Source organism: Sinohyriopsis cumingii, chromosome 3 (genome assembly GCF_028554795.1).
Source record: "Sinohyriopsis cumingii isolate HCF-2022 chromosome 3, ASM2855479v2, whole genome shotgun sequence".
NCBI classification, from domain to species: domain Eukaryota; kingdom Metazoa; phylum Mollusca; class Bivalvia; order Unionida; family Unionidae; genus Sinohyriopsis; species Sinohyriopsis cumingii.
Window position 1 is genome coordinate 40,621,948 of NC_142963.1, and position 21,878 is coordinate 40,643,825.

The window sequence follows — 21,878 nt, forward strand, 5'->3', positions numbered from 1 at the left end:
TATTCCCTTTTTAATTTGTACATATCCTACTCTTTTAGCATTTATTCCGTTTTTGAATAAGGTTTTTCTTCTTCAGATACGTTATCCGATCATAATACCTTAGGAGAACTAATACAGCCTCGCAAATACAACATTCCCAGATTTAAACATTTTAGCTTAAAGCACAATGTTACTTGACCACCTAGGTGACAGATATAGTGATCTTACCCTTGACACTGGAATTGGCGCCAAATGCCGAGAAATTGTCAGTTACTACTTCTGCTACGTGAAGAGAAGCACGCTCTCGACAGACTGAGAGGTCTCACAAAATCCATACAAGCAGTTTGGAAGTTTTTATTTTAACCTTAAAATAAATTGGAGTATTTTCATATTCGAAAGGAATTATACTTCGTCTACAAGTTTACAACTTCTATGTTCTTTCTATCGTCGGCGACAAAGTTTCTGACTTTTCAGTGGTATCACTTTGGTATCTTCACGCACTGGGCGCCCTCGCTACAACCTGCACAGGTCGCAATGGTGTCCCCTCAAATTGCTTTAACGGTAATAATAAGCGCAGGTATTGAGCGAGATATGGAAAATTCATTTAATATTGCTCAATGATTAAGTCCAGATAATTACAAATACGTTTTATATATTATATTGTAGTAACGTACACTTCTTAGTCATATAAGTCAAGCTTTTACTGATTGCATCTGTACAGAACATGATGGGGCTTTTCCCGACAGGTAATACTGTCTCATGATGGATATTTTAGCCTTTAGATACATTTTCTATACACGGTTTACTCATGGTGTGTGCTTCATAACTACTATAAGCGAGGCTTCACTAATTTTACCTTTATAAGCCTTACAGTCACGCAAAGAAAGAAAAAGAACAACGACAAATACACTAATAATATTACATTTCTTTACATATTACACTAATAATGTGCACACTCATACATTCCACAAACACTACTTCTCGTAATGATTACAAAATATTAAATGAAATGAGATTATTAGAAACTATTATTCAGCTCATTTGTAATAGTACATTTCTATCATTGAACTAAATTAGGAACTTACCAAAGTCAATTTACCACTAGTATCCAGGTGGGAAAAAAAACTCCACACTTCGGCTCATTGAGTTTACACAATTTCCCACCCGTAAGTCAAATATATATATATATATATATATATATATATATATATATATATATATATATATATAGATATAGATAAACGTAATTTAACATTATTCACTGTTCCAATTCGTTGATTTCCTGACTGATTTATATTCCCAAAGCACATCAATGTATGTATGACATCTTGCTTTCAAGTGAGCACGGGTATCTTGCAATGAGTAAAAGCTATGTTTAATCTTGACAGTACGTTTCGCGAAAACTATTTTACTGGTTTGCGTGACAAGAATGCTATGGACAAAAGTCAATGAGCGGCAATAATTTCGGTACTAAAGGGGAAGGCTCTGAAGCTTACCTTGAGGGACGAAGACATTAATAGCTTGTAAACAAAGGTTCGAAATCATATCTTTTTCTGGGGAGCTAGATGGAGAGCAACAAGAACCTAAGGTGCAATCTCGCATTTGAGAATTATGGACCGGCTGCGCTGATCAATATCCCGTACCCCGTCACAATGTCAAGAACTGGACAGCGTCATGGCAGCCAAATTGGTCATGTTCTTCACAACCGGATTCGGCCACATACCTATGATTGCATTTGGATACGACCACTATTGAAACTACAGTATCAGCCACCAGAAAAACGAACTTGTACAAGAATACTATGTACCCAAAACCCAGTTCACTAACCAGCATTGTGCTGTTAAGCACTTCCTGCGGGCGACGTCCAGCTTATAGATGCACTCTCAAGGATATGTCTAATCCGCTTAGTGCTGCCAGGCATTTTCTGTGTACAACGAATATAATATACAGGAACTCTCATGGATCGGTCTAACCGGCAGACATTACCGGCCCACGATGTCCAATTTAGTGTCTCAGTTTCCAAAACATATTTCTTCAATCGTTATCAAGTCTTTGCCACCCAAAGTAAGCCTATAATTAGCGTAAGCTTGGAAGTAACGGGATCTAACTCAGGACGTGCTGCAAGTGCGGTGAGCCGCAATCTTGACATCCTTCTCCAACTACATCACAGGTCACACGAGAGACATCTGCTTCACTTCCGTAATACCCCCCACCAAAAAAAAAATAAGACAAAAAATGTCTCTTTATTTTCCCTATTGTTATTATATTTGTTCTGTGTCACTTGAAGACTCATCCTTACAGTCATAGATCGGATAAGTTTTCTGCCCACTCCCATCTGAATTCTATCCTCCTTTTTTCTCTTCAACGCCTGTTGGTCTGCACTTCCGACATCAAGTGATCATCAACTAAGGAATAAAAGTACTTTCAAACACTTTCACAGTCTGACAGAGTTATTGATAGTTCATGCTGCTTAAAGAGTCAGTTACAAGTCCCAATATCTACGGACGCTTTTTCTCGCAGACGCCTTTGCTTGAACTGTTTTCGGCGGTTATACAAGCCACACATGACAGTTTTCCAATTACATACTGATCAGTTCATTCGTGACCGTAGTATCTTTGACGATCTTTCAATATGCGAGAAACAGCCTAACTTCTCCCAACCCCAGTCTCACAGGACATGCATGGAAGCCTATTTATAGAACCGATTAGACCTTAAATATAGAATCCCAAATACCATGGCATGGACGTAGCTACAAAATTAAAACTGGTGGAACGAGATTCTTCCGCCACCCTTCTTCAAGATCCTCCTAGGTCAAGGTACACTGCTCAACGTTAATAACTACTTTCCTCATTAATGATCAGGTTGACGGAATTTGCAAGCAAGCTACCATGGATGTATTTTCTATCCCTCAGAGTCTCAGCTACAGTGGCGTGATTTGAAAGACAATGAACAAATGATCACAGAGAGGTCCCTAGAGCATAGGCCACTGGGAAGAAGTACTATCGAATTTGCAACCATCAAAAACCACATTTCTCCCGATCTAAAATGGAAAGGAGGAAAATGGAGGGCGATCGTTCTAGCCCGTGTTTATCTCCAGGAGACCCCTCCCCCCATTTCAAGGGATATCACTTTCGTGCCCACCTATCATAGATCCCGGCAAAAGGAAGACTCTAATTTTTCTCTGCCGAATGGGGAAGAATGTCCTAAACGACAAATGGACCTGCCAATTTGCCTATAGGAAACAATCCACCAACCTGTGAATCCCTTTAACTGCTGGATTGCTCAATGCGGCAGCGGACGTCTTAGTCCTGGGTCGCCTTCTTTCGCCCCCATTACAATGTTTATGTGGTCTAAATGGAGGCTGACCCTTTAACAATTTGACCAACTTTAACACTCTGTCGAATATGAGGTTTCATCTCGAATGTTGGGACTCATCACTGGACTAACACCGGGAAAACCACTGCAATCACACGACTTCGCCAATCACGATATGTAAGCAACCACTATGGCAGCTGTTTCGTCCTAGCCCAGAGTTTCTTAAACTGCACGTTTGGATCTTTATACAGTGCACCCTAAGGAAACAACAATTCTCGCAACCACTTGTGGAGAAATCCCTTGTGAGAGAGAGATGGTCCGTTGACAATAAAGGCGTGAGGAAGGCAGCAATGGGATATATTTTCATATTGGTGCGCACAATAACACTTCTAACCACTGCAGTCATCGTATCTTCATAGCTAACTCCATATGGCTCTTCGACAAGAAATAGTTAGAACCAATCACTATTAAAACCTTTATATCCACGGTCACTGGTATTCTGTGCTAGCAAGGAACAGAGAATATAGGTCGAACCAAAAGACGTATCCGAACTTCTGTCCATTTTGAATTACACACGTCCAACGACATTGGAACCTTGCCCAGGTGAAATCTATCGTGGGTACTAACCTGGATGAACAAGAGAGAGAGAGAGAGAGAGAGAGAGAGAGAGAGAGATTATTCCTGGAATTCCAGCTGGTGTTATTGGACTAAACCAGATCACAATATACATGACTCATAGAGGAAATCTCTTCATAGGTGTTATTTCCGATATGCGGAATGAATAACCCACCTTATCCCGTACCAAAATGTATGTGTTGATATGTCGTCATTTTTCTCAGTGAAGGCGAGAAAATGTGTGATCTCCCTCGAACTAACGGCTCGTTCTACGTTATGTACCATTTCAGAGCTCGCACTGGGTTCTGTAGATGACCTTGAGATTAAGTATCCAGAGTAGACATGAATTTGCAACAAAAGTCTGAATATCCATGACATGAAAGCAGGGAGCGTCATGAGTGACAAAGATCCATCTTGTTGGGATTGCATAGGAAGAAGGACTTGTATGAGAGGTGAACCAATGAAGTTCTTGAAAGCGGTTCCAATGATATCTTGTGTTCTGTACCGACCGAGAGGTTGCTTTTTGATAAATTAACTTTGAAACAGGGGGTATATTTTTTTGATTGGAAAATATTTAATATTTCTTCAGTAGCCACCAAGCATCATATATATTTGATAGTTGTATTAAACTTCAATTTAAAATCAGTCTTACCAATCATTTATCATAGCAGATCAATAGGAAAGAAGATGCTTGCGGTCGTAAAGAATGAATTGTCACATCTTCTTGAAAACGCTTCGTTTGTCTCTTGTACTGTATCGAGAAAACTGTCAAGAAGACTGAATTGTCGGGAGTGAGGGATAACCTCGCTTAGTTGGTTCTCTCTCTCTCTCTCTCTCTCTCTCTCTCTCTCTCACACACACACACACACACACACACACAGAAAGACAAAGATATAAAGAAACACATACACTTTCAACAAAGAATGACTCGATAATATTAAAGAACTTACATGCTTCAGTTTGCAAGGAGTGAAACTGCCTTCACAAGACTTTACTTGTGTTTGGATTTAAATTTAAGAAATAAATTAACCCTGTAACTGTTCTCAATGCACGTTTGATGTGATGTACCGACTACGGGGGAACTAGCAATTATTTTTAAACAAAAGGCATTAAAGACGATTTTATATTTAAAGAAAAGCTTGAAGTCGCACGCTACGACTACCACAATAGTTTGATCTGTTAATTTCAGTTGAATGGGCTTGACTCTATTTTAGCACTTGAAAAAAATTCATTGAACAGTTTGAGAAATATGAGCAGTTGATCACTTGTCTTTTGACTAACAAACGTATCCTCACTCAACAAACTTACCCTTACGCAGCAAACTTACCCTTACTCAAACTATTCATGTTATGTACAATTGTCATGCATTAGTATCAGATTTGCTAATCAATTATTCTGTAAGGTAAAATTTTATTTTGGGGGCTCTAATACTGTTGGTAATACATATTTATGTTAATTAATCGTCTATCGTAATAGAAGCACTGTTGTCTGTGCACCAGCTACAATTGTCCGTCATGGATTAATATAAATATATTGCTCTTCTTTATTTTAAAAAGCAACTGAAATAAGAAAATGAAATTTTCCTTTAAAATTATAAATGTAAATGAACACGTTTTTCTCGTGCACCATATGAAAGACTGTGGATATTATCTTTCTCGTTATAAGCGTTACAAAAGATGACATATATTAATAGTTTGTTCAGAAAAGCTGTTATCATAGCCATTGACAACATGATTGCACCATACCACATTCCTAGCTCTCAAAGGAGTTTTTTTATATACAAGTTTTAGAAATAGGTGAGAATGTGTGCGTGCATTCAAGACTAATATCATGATGTACAAGGGTGTCCATACTGAGAAGTTAAAGCTATCACTAAAATTATCAAATTTGTTTTGTACATAAATGTACCATAACATTTTCGGTAAGGAAGACAGCATGACATAAATTGGTATTATTAATAAGGTACCGTTGCAATCTGATTAAAATCAGATCCCCACTGTCCTTCGCGAAGATCTGACAGCAACCGCCTAGGGTTCATATTCTGGTGACCCGTGTTATGGTCATACTCAGCTGAAATCTTATATGTTCACGTTTTGGAGATTGAGAGGTATGGCTAAAGCGCAAGACCGCTGAACGATTTAATTCACTTTCAGATTTCTGAATGCTGCCTTTCCATTGGCTAACTCAAAGGTCACCAGAACATGACCCCTAAGTTGTCGCTGTCATATCTTCAAGTAGGATAGTGGAGATCTGATTTTAATCAAATTATGTACTGTTGATGTATATAACAATTACTATTCAGTTCCCAACGTGGTGGTTTGTAATCAACATTGTAGGGTTACCAGTCCTTTCCGACATTAAGTCTCACTGGATACTTTCGTATTTTGACCCCTCCCAATTGTTAAGGTAGAAGGCATGAACCTAATTATCACAAGCCTAGCATTTATAAATTCACACAGAAGCGAAATATGTAATGTGGTTTAGATTTACTTTGAGTTAGGCTTGGAAATGTGTTGGCTTGTTCGTGACTGCCTGTCAAAGTTAGACGAGCATTGGAGATCAAATGCGTAACTTGGGCTGCAAATGAGAAGCCGACTTGGCTTACGTATTTACGTGTGTCTGCTACAGAGGTAAATATCTAAACATCTAGATGGTTGAGGGGTGATGAAAAGTATGCTAATTTGTTATAGTACTAGTGAACTTTATTCATGTATAAGGCACATGCTGATTCCTTTGCTGTCTTATCACAGGAAAATATTCAAAATAGCTATTTCCTGTCAAAAATGAATGTATTTAGGGGTTGGTGGCAGTGTTGGTTCATTATAACAACCACCAGTTGCATCAGGAATTAATCTGATTGCCGCAGACAAAATCTCACATGTATGCTTTCTACAAAAATCATTAGTTTGTTTTTATTTGTATCTTAAGTGTAAAATTATTCTCATTTTTCTGCAATAGGTAATTGTTGGATGATAATTCACCAGAAAAACTGCCTTAGTGTAGAATATGTATGTGTGAAGTCTGCACATTCGGAATGACTTTGATATTGTCCTATACATGCTTGGAAACCAGACTTCTTTTATTAATGATTATGTATGCTGCTCGTCTCGATGTGTTTTCGAGACGTCTTAAAAACTAAATATAACTTATCTAATGAGGTAATGACTACATAACTATACAATTATTGATAAATAACAAGATAAATCAGAAGATGGAGTTAGACTAGCTAAACAAATCGATGCTACGTACGTGTCAAAGTTTTCACATTGTGAGATCAACACAATAATCGAATATGCAAAACTAGAATTATATTCTTGAAATGTTTTGATCTATATGTTTTTACTTTTTATGAATTGTACTCAGATCATGATCTTGTTTTTAATACATTGTTTTCATTTCTTTTATATACGTAATTTAACGACTATTCTCACCGTGTTTTAAAGCAAAATATTAATTTTCCTATTGAGAGACAATATATTAAGCTGTTATGCTGTCTGCTTCATTTTACTTGAGATCAAAAATATTTCTACCTTTCTGTATGTTGGTACATTGGTCTTTGCGATTTTTTCATGCCTAACACAGATACACTTTAGAAATTATTCAAATCGTTGAAACACGCCGATAGTAAAAGTAATAATGATAGAAACAAGACAATTTAGATTATAACATGTATCAGTCTGAATCCACAATTTAGCAGCATATATTTAAACAAAAATAAAAGAAGTTGGATACACAAATTAGCGGTATATATTACAACAAAATGTAAATCAGTCCCAATTCACAAATTAGCAGAATATGTTTGAATAGAAATCTGTAAATTGTAATCTACAAATTAGCAACATATATATATATATATATATATATATATATATATATATATATATATATATATATATATATATATATATATATATATATATATCTTAAAGCTCTCACGCAGTAGCAGTAGAAAGTTACAAGGCAATGATCTCTTAGTCATCATGCCCTAAATGCAAGAAATTAGACAAACAAGAATGACAAATAGTGTATGTGTATTGTTGACATTTTTTTCAAGGATGACTGGTTTTATCCTTTTCAATTTGTTTTGGCATCTCAGCCCTAGATGTCGGGCCATTAAAAAAAACTAGATGAAAATGTATTGGTTTGTATTGTTTCTTCTTTTCCTTCTTAGTTCTTACAGGAAGCATTTATTGCAAATATACATGGGAAGGAACACATATCAAACTTACAATTTGAAAGTGATTGCTGTTTATTGCACAAATGCAGACGATTCTTCTATATTTACGTTGGCAACTATCCAAATAGCTTCCGTTACGGTGCTCAAAGGAACTTGTAAATTCTGGTTACGTTGACAGTGGTGTACTCAGAGACGCCTTTTAGGACTCTGATAAAAGTGACCATATATTTAGAGGATAAAAAACAAAACAACAAGCATAAAGTGCATTACAGACTCATTTATGGCTCTATTGCTTTTAGAAACAGAAATTCTTAATATCATTTTGGCGAAGTATTGTGGGTTTGAACTTTAACTGGCACATGTTCGATTATTTTTACACTAATAATTGAACATATCTACTTCCCTACCGCGTAAATATAAATGTGTGTGTGTGTGTCTGTGTGTGTGTGTGTGTGTGTGTGTGTGTGTGTGTGTGTATGACTCGAAAAGAAGAAAACGCAGAAATATGAAAGCCTGTTTTCAAATGTAGGTTGTATTGCTGATGGTTACTGGTTGTTACATACAAGTACACGTATTGTCTCATTTAGTACTTAATGTTCCTATTCCATCGTATAAGTAAAACAAGTTAGTTAAGCTATACATTATACAACACGTGTAATTGTGCTATAAATATACCTTTACGACTAAACTTGGTCTAATGTCTTTTGTTAGTGCAGCAGTCACGTTGTCGATTCCTACCTATTGTTTATGTAACTTCATGCATGAAAGACATTTCAAGGTTGTCCTACTATCCGTGCAATATTTTTGGGTCAGTAGAACATGGAATTTTATCAGTTGGAAACGTAAGTTGACAAAAGATCCTTATAGCGGTTCCCTCGTTTCAGTGGCGTAGCAACGGCCCAAATAATCCAAACAACTATATATGTAGGTTGGTGGTCAGGCAAAGACAATTGCCATCAAACAGGGGTTCCTTCTATATTGGGAGCGGAGCCCAAAATTGACAAAAGATCCTTATTGCAATTCCCTCTTTTCAGTGGCGTAGCAACGGCCCAAATAATCCAAATAACTACGGGTAGAAGTGTGGGTTGGTGGTCAGGCAAAGAAAATTGCTATCAAACAGGGGTTCCTTCTTTATTGGGAGCGGAGCCCAAACTTAAGGTGTTTTTTTTCCTGCACGGGGATATGATGCGTAGGGGTTACAATGTAATAAATTTCCGCGTTTGCGCTGAAATAGGGCACATATTCATGATTATGGGAAATTTTACACATACACAAAACAATTCGGACAAGAAAGTTACCATACGTAAACAAAATATAATTTACAGATTGATAGTATCAGTCTCCATCGTTTTTGTTATTATTGTCTCATTTTATATCGACAGTATAAGAATGTGTAGCCACTAATCATTGCTAAAAAGAAATTCCTCTTATGGGATTTCCATTTTATTCTTATACATATAATTTCCCGAACGTAACGGCAGATAGCCCAAATAACTGAATCTAAACATAGCTACTCTTACTCACGTTTCACGTGGAGTGGATAAGAAATTCTGATATGTTAAAAAAAAACTGGTGTGCAACTTAAGGAAGCATGTTAGCATCACGCTGAAATCAATAGCTAACTATTACGCCACCATATGAAGTGTACTTTTAAAGAATCAGGCTATCAATTCCCCGCCAGCCTTGCGGGAAAATATGCCGGAAAGGTACTACTATATATATTTCCCAAACACCGCTGTATCTCTAACGCGTACGATATTGTTATAGCATTCGAGCATTTGAACAGTGTTTTCAAATAGTTATGGTTTCTAAATTCCATACTGAGCTCCAAACCAAAAATATGGAACAAAACACGCTAGATGAGAGAGCTTTTGCTCTTTTGTTCTCCCAATCTGGCTGCCCATCATAATTAGGTGGGCTTCGAGCAACCACCAATACCACAACCAATTATAGATGAGATGTGACTATGGAATACCGCCATAGATAGCGAGTGCCGACAGTCTTTCTCGAATAGGGTATATAAGCGGCTTGGAGGACTCCCGAGTGAGTGCAAAATCACATAAAACTCGGATGATGAGACCGATTATTACGTCAGTCATCCTGATATCTTCGAGTTTCTGCTTCCGCTCGACGTCAGCAACTATCTGACTTCAAGCCTAGGCGAAATGGATTTAGCCAGATACATCTGGGTTCGTTGTGTTCATCTCACGCTTCTTGGGATATACCACCACTCCACCAAGGACTGATGTGAACGCTTCCTAAGTTATGTTCGATTCATATGCTTACTACTACGTTGATCCTTACGTAGTGCTGTTGTTCTTCTTCGGTACGTGTCAACAGTTTGATGGTCTGGTAAGTCATTTTTTCGAAGAACCGTGTGGAGTAAAGTGTTTGGTCCAATGCAAAGATTTTGAAAATGATGGTGGGTTAAGGTTCTCACACCTTCATGAGAAACGTAAGATTGCCAAGGTGTAGCGTTCCCTAATATATACATACTATACTTGTTAACACTGCGGACGCTGTCGTCGGTTCGGTATAGAGTAGATAGGACGGCCAATTCAAGGCATCGGATGTCCTGGTTTTCTTCATTTATGACGGTCCTCTTGGGATCCAGTTTAGCGTTGGTATATCCATTTCGCTTGGAAACGGACTGTACTTCAAAACATATAGCTTTGCTTCCTTACACTGTACTACCCGCCAGCCCGACCTCCGTTAACTTTTCCAATCGCTCCTCGATCCTAGCTCAGCCACAAAATATACTGGCTTGGATATAACATCATCGCCGCAATCTTTCATAGCATAACCTCCACGTTTTGAATACATTTAACACTCTTCTTTCCAATCTCTTGTTCTAGGAATTTTGTCATGCCTTGGGATATGTCTTTGAATAGCTTTGATATCAGGGTATAATCGTAGCTTGATAGTCGACTACGAGTTTATTTCCTTTTCCATCCCAACCCTCTTTTTCTTTGAGAGAGAGTGGCTGAGCCTATATTCGTAAGGATCGTCCTGCTTGGATCGAGGGAAGGATGGTCTCTTTCTCTGCCCAGGTAGTTTTCCGCCTGACTCGTTTTTAGGCAGACTTGGGATGGTGGAGCCTACTCTCTTTGGGCCGTAGTTGTGGCCTTGGAACAAATATGTTCTTTTAACTCCTTGTGGCCGGCGTTGACAACCCGATAGCTGGGGTGGACTGCCAGTACTGTATGTATCATATCATCATATTCACCTTGGTGATCTGCCCCTCCCATTGCAGGGCACCATTCGCTCTATGCTAGACATCGCTAGCGTGATTTATAATATCCTTTGGTGCACAACCAATCTCTAAATGAAACAAACATTGTCGCTGGTTACTGCTGACTGAAGTTGAAGCCAGGGCAAACTCTTTCACATTATATGTGTGCTGCTATGCATGCTAAGGTTTCTGTAAATATACGGCTGTCACTGGTCTTTTTGGAATATGCCCTTGCTCCATCGCAACTCTAATGGAGCCGTTTGTGACTTTGCGTGTGAGATGGGCTTTGCAAAGAATCTCGCTAAGGACTTATCGTGACCTTTAACCTTTGGATATGCAATGAGTGGCAATGATCGCTGTGCCGCACTTCTAACATACAATGAGTCAGATTCAGTCTATATCACTGGAAATAAGCGCGCAGCATTTGCCAAGGTACTTTCGTCCGCGTGGTGCCGTCAGTTCCCAGGGCACCGAGGTATACGTTTTATTGCCGTTTAGTAGGATGATTACTAAGGGTATGCCACGGACAAACCTCGTCTCGAATTGTTTGTGTTGTTGTTGGACTCTTTCTGGCAACCTAGCTAGGACGGCTATACTAGCATTATTTGATTTCCATGCCCCCTCTTACAATACCCACCTCTTGCGAACTTTCATGCGGGGTTAGAAACGTTACTGCAGAGTGACATTGCAGTTGTAAGGCAAGGTGAAGTGAAATCCCCTTTACTACCACTAATGATACTGCTACCACTACTCTTTCTAGTCTACTTCTCCTCCCCTTCCTCATCATCCTCTTCCTTCTTCTTGTTCTTGTTCTTATTGTTGTTGTTCATCTTCTTTTTCGTCTTCTTCTTCTTCTTCTTCTCCTTGAATTTTATTTGTAGGAACCCCATCAATTTTATGACCTGTCTAGCGTATATCGCTAGCCTAAATCCTAAACATTATATCCAAAGAGTTAACACGGAATATTGCAAAGCAGCTGGTAGGTGGCAGTCCACAAAACAACCGGTTTAGTTTATTCAGAAAGAAATGTAAGCAACCAAAAAGTAAAGCGTCTACTACATGAGTGTACATAATTTGTTTGCAAAGTAATGCCTAACATACTATTTGGTACGTGTCGTGCACGTGAGTGCATTATAAAGATGTGCAAGATCTTAAAATATTGCACGATTTTGACGATGTAAAGATAACGGAGACAAAAATGAGCATATAATAATATACTGTACAGAAGACGTAAACAAATTTCTTTTGAGTCGAATTGGCATCACATATTTACTGCGTAATACGCTGTGGTTGCATAAAGTTCTGTCATTTGGGAGACCAGTTTATGTCCACATTCTTCAAGAAAAGAGTTGATTTTATTCACTTCTGTAAGCTATCATTTAAACCACGCTTTTATATAGGGTGGATTCTATATTTATGTTACAGATATACCTCCCCTCCCCCACCCCGCCACCCGCTGTGAAGTTATCGATACCCTTATTTCTACTTCTTGTTGTTGTTCTTGTCTTGGAGATCTGTTTCTTACGATAATTAGCCAGATCGTTAAAAGAGATGCTTCTTTTAGTGATATATGGCTTATCTAGTAATTACAACTTCTATGTCTAGATGGTAAGTCGTAATTACGAGATAAGAAAATTTATTTCAACGTGACACTAACAGGCTTTAATAGCACATTAATCGCTCAAATGTTTTCAATCCTTTTCTAAATTGTTTGATGACACGCACACATGCCTGCAATATATCAAATGCTGAAAGGTACTAATTACATTTTATAGGCTAATGAATGTAATCATTTGTGTGTTTAACCCTTTGGACTCATTAGTTTAATACACGTGTATGTGATTTTGTTTTATTTTTTCCTTTTTATATAGGTATTATGCATAAAATGACAGTATTCGCATATCTTGAAAATACAGCAAGCAAGATTAGTATTTATGGATCAAGCAGGCAATATCGTGGGAGTCTGCACACAGGGGCAAGGGAGGTGACCTCTGCACGCTTGCCCACTCCCTGAACAATATCAATACTTATAATTTAATGTGTTACCTGTAAATGAAAACATCTAAAATCGCCGAGTAACATATTTTGACTGAGCTCTCAAACTTGCACGCGTTAAAAAAGTAGCATTCGACTTGATCATTCGTGCAAATGTGTCTCTCTCTCTCTCTCTCTCTCTCTCTCTATATATATATATATATATCGGAAATTAGACTTCATAAAAATACATTGCTTGCGACATTGGATACAAAAATGTGAGACACGTAGACACGATGTCCAATGAAGAGGTGTATACTGTGTGCACCATTACACCAAACATAGAAAATTATGCGATTGTCGTACTGACAACATTCTGTATTTAGTTATGCCATCAACAACACTTAACAAAAATATTATAAAAATATATATATCAAAGCGACTACTCCACACCAGAAATGGCACACTGTTAGAATGATATTCTGCACCTCAGTTCAAATGTAAAGTTAAATACTTCGAAGCCCACACAGTTCAAATGTACGAGTAAATGTCCGGCTCTAGGATGTGCGGGCCAAAAATCGCATTGCCTAAAAGCGCGGTTCCCAAGGCGATTGCCTCCTTCGCCTTGCCCTAGAGTACAAGTAAATGCTTTGAAGCCCAGACAGTTAAAATGTAAGAGTAAAATGATTTGAAGTCCACACAGATCAAATGTAAGAGTAGATGCTTTAAAGCCCACATAGTTCAGATGTAGGAGTAAACCCGTTAAAGCCTACTCAGTTCATAGGTAAGAGTAAATGCTTTGAAGACGCTCATTTAAGGGTAGGAGTAAATACTTTAAAGACTGCTCAGTTCAACGCTAAGAGTAGATACTTCGAAGCCCACTTTGGCCAGGTAAATAGATGCATTGTTTATCTTTCAACGGGTAAACAGGTGGATCGTTGTTTATCTTTCAAAGGGAATATGTATGGATCGTTGTTTATCTTTTAACTGTCACACAGGTGGATCATCATTTATCTTTTAAAGGGCATACAGGTTGATCGTTGTTTATCTCTCAACGGGCATACAGTTTGATCGTTGTTTATCTCTCAACGGGCATACAGTTTGATCGTTGTTTATCTCTCAACGGTCATACAGGTGGATCGTTGTTTATCTCTCAACGTGCATACAGGTGGATCGTTGTTTGTCTCTCAACGGGCATACAGGTGGATCGTTATTTATCTCTCAACAGGCATACAGGTGGATCGTTTTCATTCCATTTTGTAATTTCAAATTTAACACTCATTGTTTTTAATTGATGTTTATTTTTATGATGCCAATATAGCATTACATTTTGTTTTAGGCAAACAGAATGCCTACTGTTGTCCATTTTAAACCATTCTGAGCTTTTATTTGCAGGCGCCTCAATTGAAAACCAACCTTAATTTATCCACATTGTATGACTAACATATATTCTTCTGACGTAATCAGGAAATCAGTTTGTGTATCAAGTGAGATCTTAACCTAAAATATACTTTAAAAAATATAAACTAAACATTTTTTGAGTTTTTTATCCTTATTCTTTTGAGAAGAAAGAAGAAAAACAAAACAAAACAACAACAACAACAACAACAACCAAAATAACGTTTGTTAGGTATGTAACACCTGCAAAAGATTATGGCATTTGAGACCTAAAGCTCCCTTTCTCTGCCCGTAACTGATTAGTGTCGCCCTATGTTTTTCTGTTATTCACAATTAATTTCTAAAGCTTTGGATGGGACGGTTGAAAGCAAACGTTAGTTTAATGATATTATCATTTTATTAGTTATGATGTTTCTAAAGTTGCATTTTGTTCGATAAATAGTCTTTTTCAAGTTCTAATCTAGATTTTAATTAGCACATTTGTTTTGAATAACCATTAAAGACGAAAGTATAATAATGGAAAGGGCATGTGGGTACATTATGTTTGGAATGTTTAGCCTAGATAATCCATTAATGAGAATATACGGGAGTTGAGGTACTTTCTAAGCTTTGAATGTTTACGGAATTTTAGTCAAATGACAACCATGTGCGAAAATCTTTCCTTGGTTGTTGCCTAACCCTGAAGATAATTGACGATCTGAGTCTCCAAGACGAATAATATGTTGTTGTTTTATGTATAACGCCATTTTTCGGCTCATGAAAGGCCGCTTGTATGTTTGTCGGAGGAAAAGAAAAACGAAATCCCCTGGAACAAGACTACAAAACCTAACGTCAAAATTTATGACCAACCTTCCCTCGTAATATTAGAGAACTAGGTAGGACAAAACACTTTTTGCAATCCATCAGCTCTAGTGACTCAAATTATTAGTGTTGTCAGCTTCTAGCATATGGCCCGTGCCTTCATCACCAACCCGCACCGAAAATCTGGTGAAATTGTCCAGTCTTACCACCAGCCTACATGGCATGAATTATTTCCATACTGCCGCAAACATTATACGTACATGGAAAACTTTACTGATATGTAATAATCAGAAGTAATCATGTTTAAATTGATCATATGTAACTTGTACAGTGACGCCTTAAGAAATGTTTCTAATAGGTTGCATTATCCGTATCTTGATTTTAAAGTACCATCGTGCCTTCAGCGAGTATATCCATCAATTAATCTCTAAAGGTGGCTGGGAAAATGTAGACATGGCATTTGTATTCCTATTGATTCTAACCAGAATATGCACTGATCATCACAGTTAAGAATCTAAGGAAATAAGCATCAGAGAAGCCAACGCTTTGCAAATGTATATTTGAAAAGAGTTAAAGGTAACTCTTTATTTTTATTAATAGTAAACTTATAGATTGATTTAACAACAGCTCCAAGTGGCATTTAAAAAGTTGAAAAGTGCTTATTTGGTCATTTCAAACAACTCTTTAGCTCAATCAAGAGCTGTCATCAGTTTTTCTTTTGATTTGGTTTGGTGTATTACGGTACTACAACACCAGTAGGATATTATGGGGAGATGCAAATGGAATAACATGCGGACTGATCCGATAGTAGGATTCGAATCCGCGCCCAATCGGTTGCGAGTTTAGCACGCTATCTATTAAACCATCACAGTTCGGATGACGTTGACTTTACTATCATATAAGAGTTCTTTGTGTGTACTAAATATAAACATATTTTGCAGTATGAAACGCTGCCAATTTAAAACTACACGTACTATTTTGTAATATCAATCGTAAGAATAATATCATATTCTTCCATTTAAAGGTTATTTAACTGCTACAGCTACTACTACTACTACTTCTACTTTTTGCGGATGTTCAATCCGTACCGTTGAAAACTTGCTACACAATCTGCCAAGATTATAATCACCACAAAAATGTGTTACACATGTTTGGACGACAGATACTGTATTTACAAAATGTCAGACTAAATGTTATCGAAGACATACGACTTATAGGAGGGAAGGGCCTAATTACATGTTGCAAAAACAAATTATGAAGTCATTAAAAATGTGTATTTACCTATGCAAAATTACAAAAAAAATTCGACTCAAAGGTAAATACATTCAACATTACGACAATATGGAATGGAGGGCTCCAGGAATGGCTTGTAAAATATGAGGGAATACGGTTATAGGTTAATTCTGCACCGTGTACCTTATATAATATCTTTTGCGACGGGTGCATCTGCAAACTGCACAGACCCAGATTTGCCGTCACATAATGTACCGGCAGATCTGGGTCTGCGCAGTTTGTTAGAAATAATTAGTAAAACAAAGCACACCATGATCTTCGGGCGCATAATGCTACGGCAGGTCATGATCTTGGCTGATTGCAGTTATATTTTAAGATATCCTTTTCAAGAAATATAATCAAATTTCAAATTTTTATTTTTGGGGGGTATAAACAAGAGCGACATTTCGGTACACCGAATTTCTGAAACAAATATTTAGCTCAGGGAGCAATCTTGCTATACATTACCTACCAAAAAAAGTTTAGATCATATTGCAGATAACTGACAATTAGACCAGCGCAACACTTTGCCACACAACTGTCAAACTATTTACAACGAGTTGTAGATAACGTAGACTTATGGCTTGAAAATAATACAAAATGTTCGTAAATAAATCTTCTTATGTTACGTGTTTAGCCTTGAATAAACAGTAACACAAAAAAGTGAAAACAAGCTTTGACAAATATAATGATTTATATCCCTAGAGAAAAACCTGTAAAAATGAAGACAAAAATTAACTTACGGTTTCAAGAATCAAATCCAAAAATAATCCAAGAATAATCCACGAATAATATTTTAGAAATCCTAATTTTAAATGTTCCAATAAAATCAAGTTTGTGTCCCGACGAAGAATCCAAGATCCAAGATAGAATGCGATGACGTATGCTGTAACCTGTACTGTGTAGAAACACAATAAGTAATCCTCCGGTTTTGGAAATCCAAATAAAAATTTTAAGAAGCGTCTTTGTTCAAGAATTATGTATGAGCATAAAATATTTCCAGAGAAACGAATTAGTCTTTTAGAATTCGAAATTTAAAAAAAAAATCAAAAACGTTTTAAAAAATCAATACTTATCACAACAGAAGAAAACAAATTGACTTCAGGTGTTTAAAAGCCCCAAAAATCAGATATCCTCTAAACATCGCTATTAATACTAAGTATTTCGAAGTTTTGGAAAAGCCTAATTGCGAAATAGAGGATCACTTGATCATGTTTACATATAAAAATCACTTAGCCCCTGCATGTCCTTGAAAAGAACCAATCATTTTACCCCGAGAATAAAAGTTGTTTACTTGACCCTCAATCAAGGTCAGGAACTAAGTCAAAAATAGAAACAGTGTTTCTATTATTAGGCATGTATGGAAAGATTCAAGTCAAACTGAATCTTCGAAAAAATATCAAATTCCTAGTAAACAAAATTACATTACATTGACATGTAAAGAAAACAAAATAAAAAGATTCCAAAACCCACAAACAATCAAATGAAATCAAGCACAAATTAAATCAAATATAAATTAAATCAAATATACGTAACAATCTTAATTCTGACTGAATTCTGATAAAACTTCCGTAAGGCCTCAATTGGAGTGTGTGTGTGTGTGTGTGTGTGTGTGTGTGTGTGTTTGTGTGTGTGTGTGTGTGTGAGAGAGAGAGAGAGAGAGAGACAGACAGAGAGAGAGAGAGAGATTTGAAGTTTTAACGTAGATTTAACAATTTGTCACACATAACGCAACGATATCTGCAGTGGGTCAGTTTATAGTGATGTCTAGCACTGGCGCATCATGCCGCGAACAAGTAGCATCATGTCCTAGCCAGTCGCACTATCCTGTCACCAGGCCGACGAGTCCTAGCACTAACCTCTTAATGCTGAGCACCAAGCGAGGCAGCTGCTAGTACAGTTTTGTGTGTCTTTGGCAGGCCCAGCCCTAGGGCAAGGCGAACGAGGCAACCGAATTGGGCCCCGCGCTTTCCGGAAATCAACTCCGCAATGCAATTTCTTTGCTTAGGGTCTCGCTCATTGCTTGCTGTCTTGGGCCCCGCACAACGTAGGGCTGGGCCTGGTCTTTGTATGACTCGGCCGGATACCTCAAGCGAAATCCATGTAACAGTTAGGAGCCCCTACGCAAATCAATCCGCCAGGAAAATAGAATGTAGGAATGCTTTAAGTTAAACATTACACACAATTTACTCGTCTAGGACCGGATTATTATAATGCCAAAAAAATAAAAAAAAACAATAAAAAAAAAACCTGGCGTGTCTTTCCATGAAAACAAGCTTTTAGATACCCGCCTAGTTAGGTTTAAAACATTTTGAATGTATTGGATGCCGTTCTTTTGCCAATAAACTTTGAGCAATTTAAACGAATGATTCTCCACATGTAACCTCTCATATCTACACACATGCTATTTTTACAACTGACTAATGCAGTCGTAATACCAAGTACTGCCCTTTGATTCTGAACTCTCACCCCCAACCGCATACCTCCCAGTTTAAATTCTGCTTCTATCTCATATCGTAAACTTCTGTGTATACGGGATAAAGTCTTTTTCATATTTCCATTTATCCATACTTTTATATCCACCCATAACGCTTTAGCTTTTTTCTTGGACTATAGAATGACGTACAATACCCGCCAATCCACATAACACTCGTGAGAGGGTGTATATATATGTGTGTGTGTGTGTGTGTATACACATATAGTGGCCCCGAGTGGCCAAGCTGTCTAAAGCGCTCTCCGTTACGGATCACTGCCATCTCACCTCTGTCTGCGTGGGTTCGAGTCTCGGATTCGGCTAATGTGGGTATATGAGAAAGCTTGCCAGTAGCTTCTCGTTGGTCGGTGGTTCTTTCCGGGGTTTTCCTCCACCATTAATACTGGCCGCTATGTATAGCCTATCGTGTGCTGAAAAATGGCGTTAAACCCCACAACAACAACATACGTACGTACGTACGTACGTACATACATACATACATATATATATATATATATATATATATATATATATATATATATATATATATATATATATATATATATATATATATATATATATAGTATCTTATATATAGGTTTGTGTGTGTGTGTGTGTGTGTGTTAAAATACAGCATTTCAGGGTCAAACATATTCATAATAGAGAAAATGCTATTAACTTGTTTTTGGCCGTGAGCAGAAAGTAAGCAAGATAAAATATACACTAGTAAGCTGTAACTATTGGAATACGAATATTTCTGATTTTAATTCATTCATTTATCCACCCATCCATGATTTAGAATACCTTTCTCTATCCACTAGAGAAGGAAAATATGAAAAAATACCCCACCCACCCCTACAAAAATCGACGCCAGGTCAGAATAACTTGCTTGATCAATATCGAGTCTTAATTTAACTTAGTTAAGTTCAAGTGTTCAGCAAGTAAAAAGAAAAAAGAGACAGAAGCCACATTGTTATCATTCAGACAAAATATTTAATTTTGTAAAAATTTAGCATGCCGCTTCTTCTAATTAACGCACAATATTTTTGAGCTCGGCATGTTGTAAGACGTATTATTATATTAACTTGAACATATAGGATTATAAATAAAAAAGTCTAATTGTGTTTAAGACGTCCTACACTTCAACGGTAAATCGTCACAGGTAAATATTGTTTGCATCTATTTGCACCACTATAGTCCTAAAGTTTTTCATTGTACTATAGTGCCTTAAAAGTGACACTGTGACACTCAAGCACAAGCAGAGCTATTCCTGGTTGGGTATTATCAGTGCAGCGTAAAGTCAATAAAGATTTAATTATATATTGGTATTTGAAGGCGAAATTTGCTACGTGAAACAATAGTTGCGCGCGCGTGTATGTGTGTGCATGTGGTTTTGCCGGCAATTTTAACACATTATTGTAAAGAGGAGGAGCCACAGGTGGCCGAAAGGTCGAAGGCGCTCGCCTTTACTGATAATTTCCATCTGTCCGCATGGGTTCAGTCTCAGAATCTCGTGTTCAGCCAGTTTGGGTATGTTGGAAAGCTTGCCTGTAGCTTCTCGTGGACCTGTGGTTCTTACCGAGGCAGTTGAGCCGGCCTGGACTGGGCTGGCATCAGATCCGCGACCTAGGTAGGACTATTAGAACGAATCTTCATCAAATGAGCAACCGCAGTTCCAGACAACAGGAAAGAAAGTTTCCAAATGTTCTGTTGTTCTTAAATATCTTAAAAAGTATCCCCCCCCCGTAATTTCCAACAATAATCTCTCTCAATCAAATCAGATGAGTTAATCAAATAAAAAACAAATTTGTGTTATAATATTATCAAGTAAATACTGCATTAAAATCACCTTTATTTTATACACAATGTATCTGTCCAAAGACTTTTCAAAAGTCATTTCAAAGAAAAATAAGTTATCGTACTTTAAAACTGCATAGCTTACAATCCTTCAATATTCCTGGTTTTTATTTAAATTTATGGCCAATTTTATAGTATAATTAATTGCTGTTTACAATTAAATTAGATCTCATGTATGGTCATATGTATTTTGTTCGGAATAAAAGAAATTCAAACAATTAACAATTTGTTTGATCTCAGTATGTTAATGACACCAACTCACTTTTATGTGTGTACCTAGGTACTAGAGAAAAACAATAATTCAAGACAAACTTACCTTATCCGCTTTTTGAATTATCCACACAAATATATTCCACGCGACTGGCCTAACTTTCCTATAAACTGCAACACAGAAATATATCCCTTTTCTCACCCTTGATACAGAAGCAACCGCTGGCGCTCCTTGAAGTCTGGCAGTAATGAAGTACTGATATTAGCGCGTGATCTTTTACTAGCGTTCCACAATTTCATCAATATTTTGCTGTGGGGAGTAAAAATGTTTCGCCAGCCTATTTGTGCCGCTGAACTAGACTGCGTCCGAAGAATATAATACGGTATAATATGTGCCGTTTGCTAAAAATACCCGGTCCATTCAGTTTGTATTCGCTCCACTACCCATCGATTTAACGATACGAGATAGTTTTGTAAGAATACCCATAAGTGTCCCCGGTTCAAATGGCTTAGATTTGATAATACACCCCTCAGTTATCTACAAAACATAAATCGGTTTACATTGTCTACATTTT

At 37.3% G+C, this 21,878-nt stretch overlaps 1 protein-coding gene across 1 annotated transcript in view; it reads right to left on the bottom strand.

Annotated features, from left to right (window-relative positions):
- Window positions 1–21,545, bottom strand: part of LOC149802746 (receptor-type guanylate cyclase Gyc76C-like) — a 409,761-nt gene extending 388,216 nt beyond the window's left edge. Inside the window, exon 1 of the mRNA XM_089951308.1 lies at window positions 21,410–21,545. The gene's annotated coding sequence lies outside the window, so the exon portion shown is untranslated. The remainder of the gene's footprint in view (window positions 1–21,409) is intronic.
- Window positions 21,546–21,878: the final 333 nt, after the last annotated feature.